Genomic DNA, 11,040 nt, shown 5'->3' with positions numbered 1-11,040 from the left:
GCATTTGTTTACATTTTGAATGTTGAAGTAAAAATTCCAGTTTTAGACCTCAAATGAGCGTGTTAATCATTAGTGACTGGTTATTTATGCTTAAAATGAATAAAAGATAGACATATGAACTTGAAAAAGATTTTTCACTGGTATATTGAATCTTTGTAATTAAACAAAACCAGGGCACGAGCCTTGTTTACATGACGAAGAATTGTGAGCCCTGTATGTTGTTTAAAACTCATCGACTGGCACCTAAATTTCGTTTGATCATTAGAAATGAATTCCTATAGAATTGTAAATAATAAAAACAGAAAAATAAAATTTGACCAAAATCGTGACTATGCCACTTTACGTGGTAATTTGTAGAACAGCCGAGCTTTACTTTAACTGAAAATGGTTTTCCAGTTGAATAATTTCGTCAGCCTGCTCAATCTAACATTTCTTAATTGGACAACCAATCACTCCCTGTGGTCGACGAGAATTTTGCCCAATAGACTTGGTGCAGTATGTTTGACAAGATATCAGTTTCCTGCCTAATATAAAGCACTTCCTATACATAATCACAGTTGTATCAGGGATGTTTATACTAAGTATATAGGTCTCCGTCTGTGTTGTCTGTTTCAAATTCGTTGCTCTTACACATTTTTGCGGTCATTTTTTCAAGTAAACATAACTTAAGTTCAGATAAATAACTTAGTATTGCCTACTTATCATTACCATATCAATATTAGAGTTAGTATTTAACCCCAAATACCTGTTTAACAAACTTTTAAACTTGTTATTTTATATACAAACAAGATCATGTCGACTGGATTGAATTCAGGACAATAGTGATTAGTTGTTGGTAATATCTACTTTCTTAATCGTGTTCACTCAATTTCTTTATGAACATTACTAATCCGAGTTGAACCATATATACTGCATTGAATAAATGAGAATTGGGTATCATTTTTCTATATACGGGGGACTTAATCTTATCTAAAAAAATCTAGTTTTCGTTTTAGCTAGATTTTACACCATGCATTACATAAAAAGAAAAAAAGAAACAGTTTTAAATTTTTTTTAAAAATAACTTTGGTCTCACATAATTTAATCTAAACCCATTTGTTAAATAATTCATAAATTCCTAGAGTAGCTTTTCTTACTGGATAGTAGGGTAGATTAGTTGCGATTCCACCAACTCTAATTGGTGAATGCCTTAACTCACAAATTTCTTAACCCCACAAACTGTTGAACTAGTCTTATGGTATGGGTGCTTAAATTCGCACTTGCCCAACTCTTTTAAAAGAGACATATCCTGATTGGCGATGCAAACGTTTGCTGAAATATAACATGTGCCTACGTGGATGTGCCGACATTGTACAATTCAACATCGAGTTCTGCCCACAATTAATGCGCACTTCCGAACATCAACATAAATTGCAAAACAGTAAAAAGCGTACCACTTATTCATGAAACGCCAAAATAAAAATGACTTAAACATAGTTTCGCTGTTGATAAACTAGGTTTTTCGACCCTTAACTATAGTTAACGAACCGTGAATTCCTAGAGTAGCTTTTCTTACTGGATAGTAGGGTAGATTAGTTGCGATTCCACCAACTCTAATTGGTGAATGCCTTAACTCACAAATTTCTTAACCCCACAAACTGTTGAACTAGTCTTGTGGTATGGGTGCTTAAATTCGCACTTGCCCAACTCTTTTAAAAGAGACATATCCTGATTGGCGATGCAAACGTTTGCTGAAATATAACATGTGCCTACGTGGATGTGCCGACATTGTACAATTCAACATCGAGTTCTGCCCACAATTAATGCGCACTTCCGAACATCAACATAAATTGCAAAACAGTAAAAAGCGTACCACTTATTCATGAAACGCCAAAATAAAAATGACTTAAACATAGTTTCGCTGTTGATAAACTAGGTTTTTCGACCCTTAACTATAGTTAACGAACCGTGAATGATTCCTTAACAATATTTTTTATCTGTGAAACTATATTTTATGGCTGTAAACTAAAGTTAACAAATGATTATCTTAGTGTATATATATGTAATAAAATGTTAACAAAATTTTTTTCTTATAAATATAGATCTACACCTGTAAATTATAATTAACATTCGTTAAGTATAGTAAAGGATTGTTCATTATAGTTTTACAAATCGTGGAAATACATCATCTGAGTTGTTAACCGTAGCTTACAAAATTGTGAAACCGTATTTATCAGATAAATTATGTTATGCGGTGACAATGATAATTTGCAATTTAGAGGTTTTCTTTTGTCTTGAATAAGTGTGAAAACACCCAGGGCATGCCGTTTTCCACCCTGAGTTTGCTAATCACTATACACGGAAATAATTGCGACTTACACTTAATATACGCAAGAAGAGAAATGTGTACATAAATAGTTTGCTTTTAATTTTTTGAAAAGTAATTCTAGTTGTACGCAATTAATAACATGTACAGTTTCCCATGTTTTGTGATGCAAAATAATTTTATGTACCTCCTTCTATGTCTTGTAAAGAATAACACCTTTAATTATCGAGTTAAATATGGCAGTAATATATCAAGCTTATTTGAGTATGTTTATCACTTGCACAGAAAACCTTGCTCATTAACAAGTAGATTAAAATCTTTCGATACCTACAAAATACGAATGTAAATAATTTTAATACATGCAAATGTGTACTTTCTGTGTTCTATAATACGATTGCAAACTGGCTAAAGGTTTGTTGAAACTCGATCGTACGGATAAACATGTAGATCGGCAAAAGCATTTGAGTAATTTCATTTACCCGGTTTGCAGTTTGCAAAGATAAAACAGAAAAGTTTTAACACTTCTTCACAATTTGAGAAGATTAAAGAAAAAAAAAATTCGACTGACAAACATGTAAATTTTGAAAAGGCTACGTCAATTTTAATAGTTTGTAAAAATGCATCGTCAAGTTACTCAAAGAAATAGGATCGATTAATGATTTTAAACATACGTTATACATTTTTAAAACAATTAAATATAATTATCTTCTGTTGTTTTAAATAGTTCCATTAATAATATGATACTTGTTTAGTACTTGTAGCTGTCAATTATTTTTTATTCGAGGGAGATAACTTGCGTTTCAGTCTGATACTTTCTTCACTTGTATTTGATTGTCAAGATCGCGGCGATGTTGATTTGCTGAACGACTACCGCGGGGGTACGCGGTTATACCTGAGACACCTGTCTACAACCGCGTTGCAATTTGGACAGCGGGGGTGCGCAGAAAATACTGGATCCGCGTTGACGGTACTGTATGTGAAAGCATCCAGTAGTGTAGGTTTAAAAAAATTATCCCAGGGGGTAGGGTGGGGCCTTAGTTGAAGGTTGGATTTTTACAATGGAACATATTTGGAAAATCTTTAATATTCTCTTTCTCAGAAACCGATCAGCCCAGAAAGTCATAACTTGTGTGAAGGATCCTCATGTAGTGTAGGTTGTAAAAAATCATGACCCCCTGGGGTAGGGTGGGGCAACAATGGGGGTCGAATTTTTACATAGGAATATATACGAGTATATATAGATTGTAGATTAAAGTCTAAAAAATCTTCTGAAAAGCCAAACGGCCAGAAAAGCTGAAAATTGTATTGAAGCATCCTCAGGTAGGGCAAATTCAAATATGCTGAAATCATGATCCCGGGGGTAGAATGGGGCCACAGTGGAAGGAAACATATTTTTACATAGGAATATATAGAAAAAAGTCTTTAAAAAGCTTCTAGAAAAACATTTGCGTAGAAAAACTTTTACTTAAGTGGAAGCACATTCAAATGGTGTAGATTTAATTTAGTTGAAATAAAAATCTTGAGATGTAGGGTGGGGTCACATTGGGATCCAATTGTGCAAAAGAAACATTTAAATTATTCAAAAACCTGAAATGTTATCATTTATGGTTTTACTTAAATGCAAGCATTGTGACATATTGCTGATTCTTTGAAATTTTTAGACTTTGGCCCCTGGACGATTTTTGGACTTCACACGGGGTTCAGAGTTTGTTGTAGGTTTATATCCCATATCTAAACAATTGTTTAGGATCTTGTTGAAAACTGCAAAGCTCAACATGTGATATGATTATAAGATCATCCTGTTAGAAAGAGGACATGATTATTAACATATTTATATCAAGGGGATCGAGAATGGCTTTTTATTTATATAGGATTGACATGTATCATACCACATACCACATCATTCCAGATATCTTGTTATATGACTCCATTAACCTCATTTTATTATGCGTATTGTTGCTCAGGTGAGCGATGTGGCCAAATGGCCTCTTCAATGGCATGAGGTATGCAAAGCAAACAACAAAAGTAATGGGAAAGCATTTTCAGGAATGAAAACAGTAGGCTCATTTTCCTTAATCAGATGCTTTACGCGACCGGACGATTTGACTGAAAACCAAGAGGTTTGGATAGACATTTAAAAGTCTACATACTGAATGCAAATTGATTAAAAAGAAGAACAAATAAAGCATACTACCTTCCTCTGTTTTCATGGTTATATTTAAGATGAAAAATCATTTGCATGAAATAAATTGGAATATTACGTACCCTTGTATTGCATTTAATTTTACAAAAGTAGTCTCGTGTTTCTAATTATTCGTTTTTGCAAAAGCAGCCATTGAAACCAACAAGCATTGAATATGGGTTGGTAATTCATAATGCAATATGCACAATTTTTATTTTGAACTAAAATAGGTCACAAAGCAATGCCTCTAACAATGGGTGTCTTGTTTCAGACTCCCAAAAGCGATTTCCAGCGCGTCAGCATATATTGTTACTAGGGGTATATAATTATCCAAATGTTTGAAATGCCGAACATTATGTGATGTAACATATAATATTTAATTTATTTAGATTTTAAATTGTCGCGGAAGGCAAATGCAAGTAAGAAAACAGACGTTATTAATATATGTACAAATCTTGAGGAAAGGGTTTTTTTGGGGGGGGGGGGGGGGCAGGCTATCCGGCCTCCCGTCCTACCCCCCCCCCCCCCCCGAAAAAAAAAATAAAAAAATAAAAATTGAAACTTAATAAATACACCGAGTAAAGGAGTAAAGTTACCGAAAAAAGAAGTTGGACCATCCCACCCCACGGAAGGCAAAATTGTACGTCGGGCCCGATAGAAAAACTTTGGGTCTGAACAGTCAATTACAGTACAATAGAATCATTTTGTTATTTGTTTGCTGTTTCATACAATGTTGTTTTTATAAACGTTTTGATCTTTTTTGCATTTTACAGATAAAGGGTCCATGGTTAATAATCTTAATCGTGTTAGCTACTCCTTTAAGTTTTTACTGGAATAATAATTTTCCAACGGAAGCCGATATAGATGAGGCCTTCAGTTTGACATCATGGTTCTACAACGACACTTCACGAGATATGATCATCAAATACCTTATTTTGTGTCCAGAACAGGACATGTGTCTTGGGCCGATGTTCAAACGAAACTACACTTTCACCCAACAGCCTGCCTGTACACCTTGTGAATGCGACGATTCCTGCGTTAGACGAGCCACCTGCTGTCCCTCCAAGTTCTACAGACAGACGGACACTCCAGACTTCATTGTCTATCAACAGAATGTAAATGTTAAAGAAAATGAAACGCTGAAGTCATGCATGGATCCATTGTGGAACCCAGAAAGAATCAGGTCTAGAAAGTCGTACTGGGTGGTTGAGACGTGTCCTAAAAATGTTAAATGTATATCACCACCTTCTAAAAACATAACTAGTTCAATACCTGTGACGTCATTGACTACCAACCAAACTTATCTTAATGTACAATGCGCACTGTGTAACCAAGAAGATATAACCAAACTAGTTGTTTGGGAAAAGAAAAAGTTTTGTACCGTTCGATCTGCAATTTTTTCCAACAAAGACATTGACACTCTCTATAAGTCAGTCTTTTCCGTGACACCGATTTGCAACATTGGATTTCGTCCTTCTTCATCTTTACACGATTCAGCAAAACAATGTGTTGAATATACAAATGATGGTAATTGCATTGAGTCAAATATCCCAAGAAATAGAATGGGTGCTTAACTAAACAGGGCTTGCAAGGATTTTTACATACCATACTTTTCGGAAGAAATAGTGTACAAAAATATTTACTGTGCTTTATGTGAGCGTGTTATCACTGATCTCCCTATTCAAATTACTTTAGAAGGACTGCATAACAATGCTGATTTATTGCCGACACCCTTTTCGGCACTCATTGACTTTCAGCAGATTTCAGATGAACCAATCCAAAATAGCTTACAGTGTGCAACAAATCAAATCAAATATAATAAAATGGTAAATGTTTTCAAATGATAAATTTAAGCAGTTATAAATCTGTCAGCCACGAATAAAGCCAGTTTAATATAACCTTCTGCGAACTAAATGACCAAAAATAGTTTTAAACAGTAATTTTGCTATCATCAAAATGTAATTTATGGGGACAATTCACCTCTTCAATACTTATCACAATTGTTCGTAAGCAATTTGGTGCTTTAATGTTGGAACAGACAATAACTGTATCAAAAGAAACTTAATTAAACCCTTTTGATTTCCAATTTCAGAATATGTGCCTGGATATTCAGTGTGAAGTGGAATACATGTATCACAACCAATCCTGCAGTCTTGTCCACCAAATGGTTAACGAAAACAATTACGAAATAAATCTTATGATATATCCTGTTAATGAAAACGATTTACCTCAGCTTGATATCTATTCAATTGGTACTGTAAGCGCACTGTGAAATGTCATGAAAGAAAACAACTTTGAAGATTTTTCTCTGTAGAATTTCTGTCTTGGGTCCCTCTGAACCATTTGGCTTTTACATGGCAGTCGTGATTGAACTTTCAATTAACTACCTTCACAATATTGATCAAATGATCAAACATTTGTTAAATATATTTAAAAGCTACCATGTTTTGGAAATTCCAACTTTGTATCCAATGGATAAAATAGTCAATATCTCCCTTTCTCTTGTTGGGCAGATTTTCCATGTTTACGGAAACAATCTTTTTGAAAAATATTCTGAACATCGTTTCTTTGTAAATCTGATGAGCGGAAAAAAGATGAAAGTACATCAAAGTTTCAGCATGGTGAATTATGGAAATGCTAAGCAGCGACCAAATTGTTTAAGAAGTGGTATGTAGCTGAGTGGTACCATTGTCCAAAGGTAAAAATAAATGCAGCGGATACAAGAATTGATTTGTCGAACTTCTCTGTTTGTCTTTTTGATTATGAAATCTGCTTTGCATCAAACTATTTCAAAGAGTCAAAGAGGCATTAGACAAACACAGTGTTTTATATGTTTATACCAGTTTCTTCATTCTGTTAAATTTGTCAATAATAATCTTAAAGGGACTTGGACACGATTTGAGATCAAAAATTTTAGTTTTATTATTTGTGAATAAAATGGTTTACTGGTGCATTTTAAATGATTGACCAAAATATTGATTGTTAAAGTCAAGATACAAGCGAGATACAGAGATAAGAATTGATTGTTATGTAAACAAAGCTCGAGTCTTATAGTTGTTTACTAAAACTGTAATGTAGAGAATTACCATTTCTTAGACAAATGACATGTAAAAAACATTTAAACTTGTTCAGTATCTTCATAAATACTATTATAAACAAAAGAAAGATACATTTGATTGAAACTTACACAAATACAACACATATGTAAAAATGACAATATTCGAGCTGTTTACAAAACAAAGAATTATGAACTCTGTATCTTGCTTATAACTTGATATTTGACTTTGAAATTTTGACATAGCATTATAAACTTCTATATTTATCAATATAAACTTTGAAACTTGAAAAATAAAATTTGAAAATTTAAAGTCAAATCGTGTCCAAGTCCCTTCAAGCTTAGATCGTCGAATGATTTAATGGCATCCCTTTCCCTTGTCTGTCTTTCTCTTTCGTCCCTTGGTTCATTGGCAACGATATCAACATTTTTTGTGAGTGAGTCATGCAGTCGGATTGCTGATGTTAATATCATTGTTCTGGCAGTGTTTAGAGTCAAACGCTGTGCACTGGAGTTGGAATGTTAGTACATTTTTGCTGGCTTTCTGTCATCTGCTGGATGAGTTTATCTTTCTTTCAAATATTTCAGACATTTACGTCTTTCCGCATTTCGAAAGTGAAAGTCATCTCCAAGATTTCATATTGCTTAATCGTAAATCTAATTATATGCTCATCTATGATAGCTATCAACGTAACTGTAAGTTATGTTAGAAGTAATGGAGAAAACTTGGGTTGTTCTCTACTGACATGTTATATTGCTGACTCTGATATGGTTATGTACACATTTGCTCTACCTATTGGATCGTTTATGGTTATCAATATCTTTATGTTTTTAGTAACATCAATAAGAGTTTTTAAAAAGATAAACGTTCAGAAGTCAAAGTATGACCGCAAATTTGGAGCATATTTTCGGCTGTCCACCATTACTGGCGCAACATGGATGTTCGCGTTTTTGGCTCTGTTCACCGGATTTCAGTTGTTTGATATTGTACATACCGTTCTAAGTGGTGGTCAGGGTTTGTTTCTTTATCTAGCTTTTGGAATTTCGCTTACAACAAAACACATCCACAACAATCATAGAAAAGATACGAAGTATTCAACACAAACTGCGTTTCAGAAATGAAATCTGTTCTGGATCTCGATATGTTCATAAACAAATGAAAAAGAAATCAGCTGTAATGGGAATCTTAACTGTTGTTGTTAATGTTGTAACAATGTAGTGAAAACATTTTCTATATGAAAGATATTTGATTCTTCTAAAGCAATTTTAACAAAATCATACTCCAAATAACACTTTGAAAGTCTATAATGATGTTTTGTAAGTATAAATTAACAATAATATATTACAATAATGATTTAGCAATAATTGCACCTTTTTTGTTAAAGAAAACCGTTTTCATTAAATAATTTTACAGTGATTGAATGTTCAATAACAAGTTGTACGCAGTAAGATTCAAGAGGCAGATGGGGCAATTCTTTCATGATGTGAATTGTCGACCAAAGCATCTTGCTTCTTTTGTTTTAACATTATTATATAGGTTTTGACAGTAAAAGTCTTTAGAAGATTTGGCGACCATATATCAAAACCATAAACTCTTGTCTCCATACAGAGAATGTAATTGAGTTACACGAAAATACTAAAAAAAAAATATCACATTGAAATTTTTTTTACCAACTTGTGTACAGTTTAGCTCAAAATACGTTTAAATAATATTTAAGGGTTATGTATTTAATGAGGTATTATAATTTAAAGTTTTGCATTGTACATATATTTAATGAATTATGAAAATCATGAAAAATTATATTCTTATTATTTTTAATGCCGATAAAATTAAATTAATAATTGTATAGGATATTGTTTCCGAAACGAAATTGTCTGGTTTTATTGTGTGTGAGAAAAACTATGTAATAAAATCAGTTTCTAACAACTTACAACCAAAACTATTTCCTTTGGACAGACCTCTGTTATTATGTATCAAAGGGCAACTTGTATCAATTTTGAGCAAAAATAAAATTTAAACAAAAATAAAAGTGTAATACACATGAAAAATTGGCAAAGATGACAATAACTATTCACAGGCACCTGGCGTTATAAAATTTTCTCATAATAAAACAAATAATACACTATATCTAATAATATACAAGGTACCCATTGCCGCCATCTTAGATTTATTTCAAAATGTCACATCAGGTGGAATTTGTGCTTCAGACACATCGATTAAATTATTTTGCGATCCTCTCCGTCTCCAATCGGTAATTCAACATTTAAGCTTACAATCAATTCAACCAAAACACCTGCCATTAATAATGATAACCCATCAAGCCTTAGATATGCGACAAAAGGCTTAAGAGAAGGACGGAAGTTGACATAATTGCGTCATACTTTGGGTAATCCCTTCCAAATATAGCACTGGTACGAGTATTTAAAAGGCATCGATTTTGATTTCTATCAACATACAAGTTAAAACTTAGAGAAGGGATACTATAAGCCGTCAGTTATTACTTTTATTACATAAAGTTTACATAAAAATGTTTATAAATGCATATAATTTGATATAGTGAAACAAACACACGGGCCATGGATATCCTAAAATACATAAAGATGACAACTTCCGTCCACACCCTAGCCTTTTGTCGCATATATAAGGCAGTAGATATTTACGAGAGATATAAAGCACCGTTTGGTTAAATTGAGTGTATGCTAAGGTGTTGCAGCATCGATCGGAAAACAAAGAGGATCGCTAAATAGTTTTACCGATGAGTTTTAAGCAATTTTTTTTACATAATGTGACAGTTTGAAATGAATCCAAGGTGATAACAATGTGTACCTGTGTATTATCAGATATAGGGTAGGGTATTTATTTTTTTTATGAGAAAATTATAACGTCAGGTGCCTGTGTTATTAGAGTAGTATCTAGAGTGTATTACTTATTGTAGTTGTTGTGATAGTTTTAGTTTAAGAGAATTAGCTATTCATATGTAATAAGCTTAATTCATATACAAATTAGTGAACTATTGAAAAGCTGTAAATAATGATTAGAGGCGAATAAACAAACGAAAATTATTCTTCTTAAAAAGAAATAAAACCTTATAATAATGACACATCCAGATTAGAGCTCGGGTCATTTTCTTTTTTCATGTAGACGCATTATAGATGATTTTCTATACCCAGTAGTAACGATTTCATTATTTGATAAATAAAGAAGGATAGAATAGGTGAGACTTAGTACGGTGGAATATATATACATACTGCAATATTAAAATTATTATTTATGTATTTTGATAACGAGAAATCGATGGAGTGATGTAAAACATTTTAGATACAATAAACATGGTACCGAACTTAACCAAACGTTGTGCCAAACGGGTACCAAAACTGAAAAAAAAACCACAACAATAAAACTCACCTTGTGGTCATAAACTTCATTCTTAATAGTTAGCTTGTATTTAGTTTGCTTACTAATGAACGGTACTAGTAATAAGGTTTTTAAAAAAGTAG

General features: G+C 32.9%; 1 pseudogene; it reads left to right on the top strand.

Annotated features, from left to right (window-relative positions):
- The first annotated feature begins 6,582 nt into the window (after positions 1-6,582).
- LOC128186632 (uncharacterized) lies at positions 6,583-8,664 on the top strand (annotated as a pseudogene).
- The last annotated feature ends 2,376 nt before the right edge of the window (positions 8,665-11,040 follow it).

The sequence above is a fragment of the Crassostrea angulata genome, chromosome 6 (genome assembly GCF_025612915.1).
Source record: "Crassostrea angulata isolate pt1a10 chromosome 6, ASM2561291v2, whole genome shotgun sequence".
Lineage (NCBI taxonomy): Eukaryota > Metazoa > Mollusca > Bivalvia > Ostreida > Ostreidae > Magallana > Magallana angulata.
The sequence above is the reverse complement of the archived record's forward strand: the minus strand, read 5'-3'. Positions and strand labels throughout refer to the sequence as shown.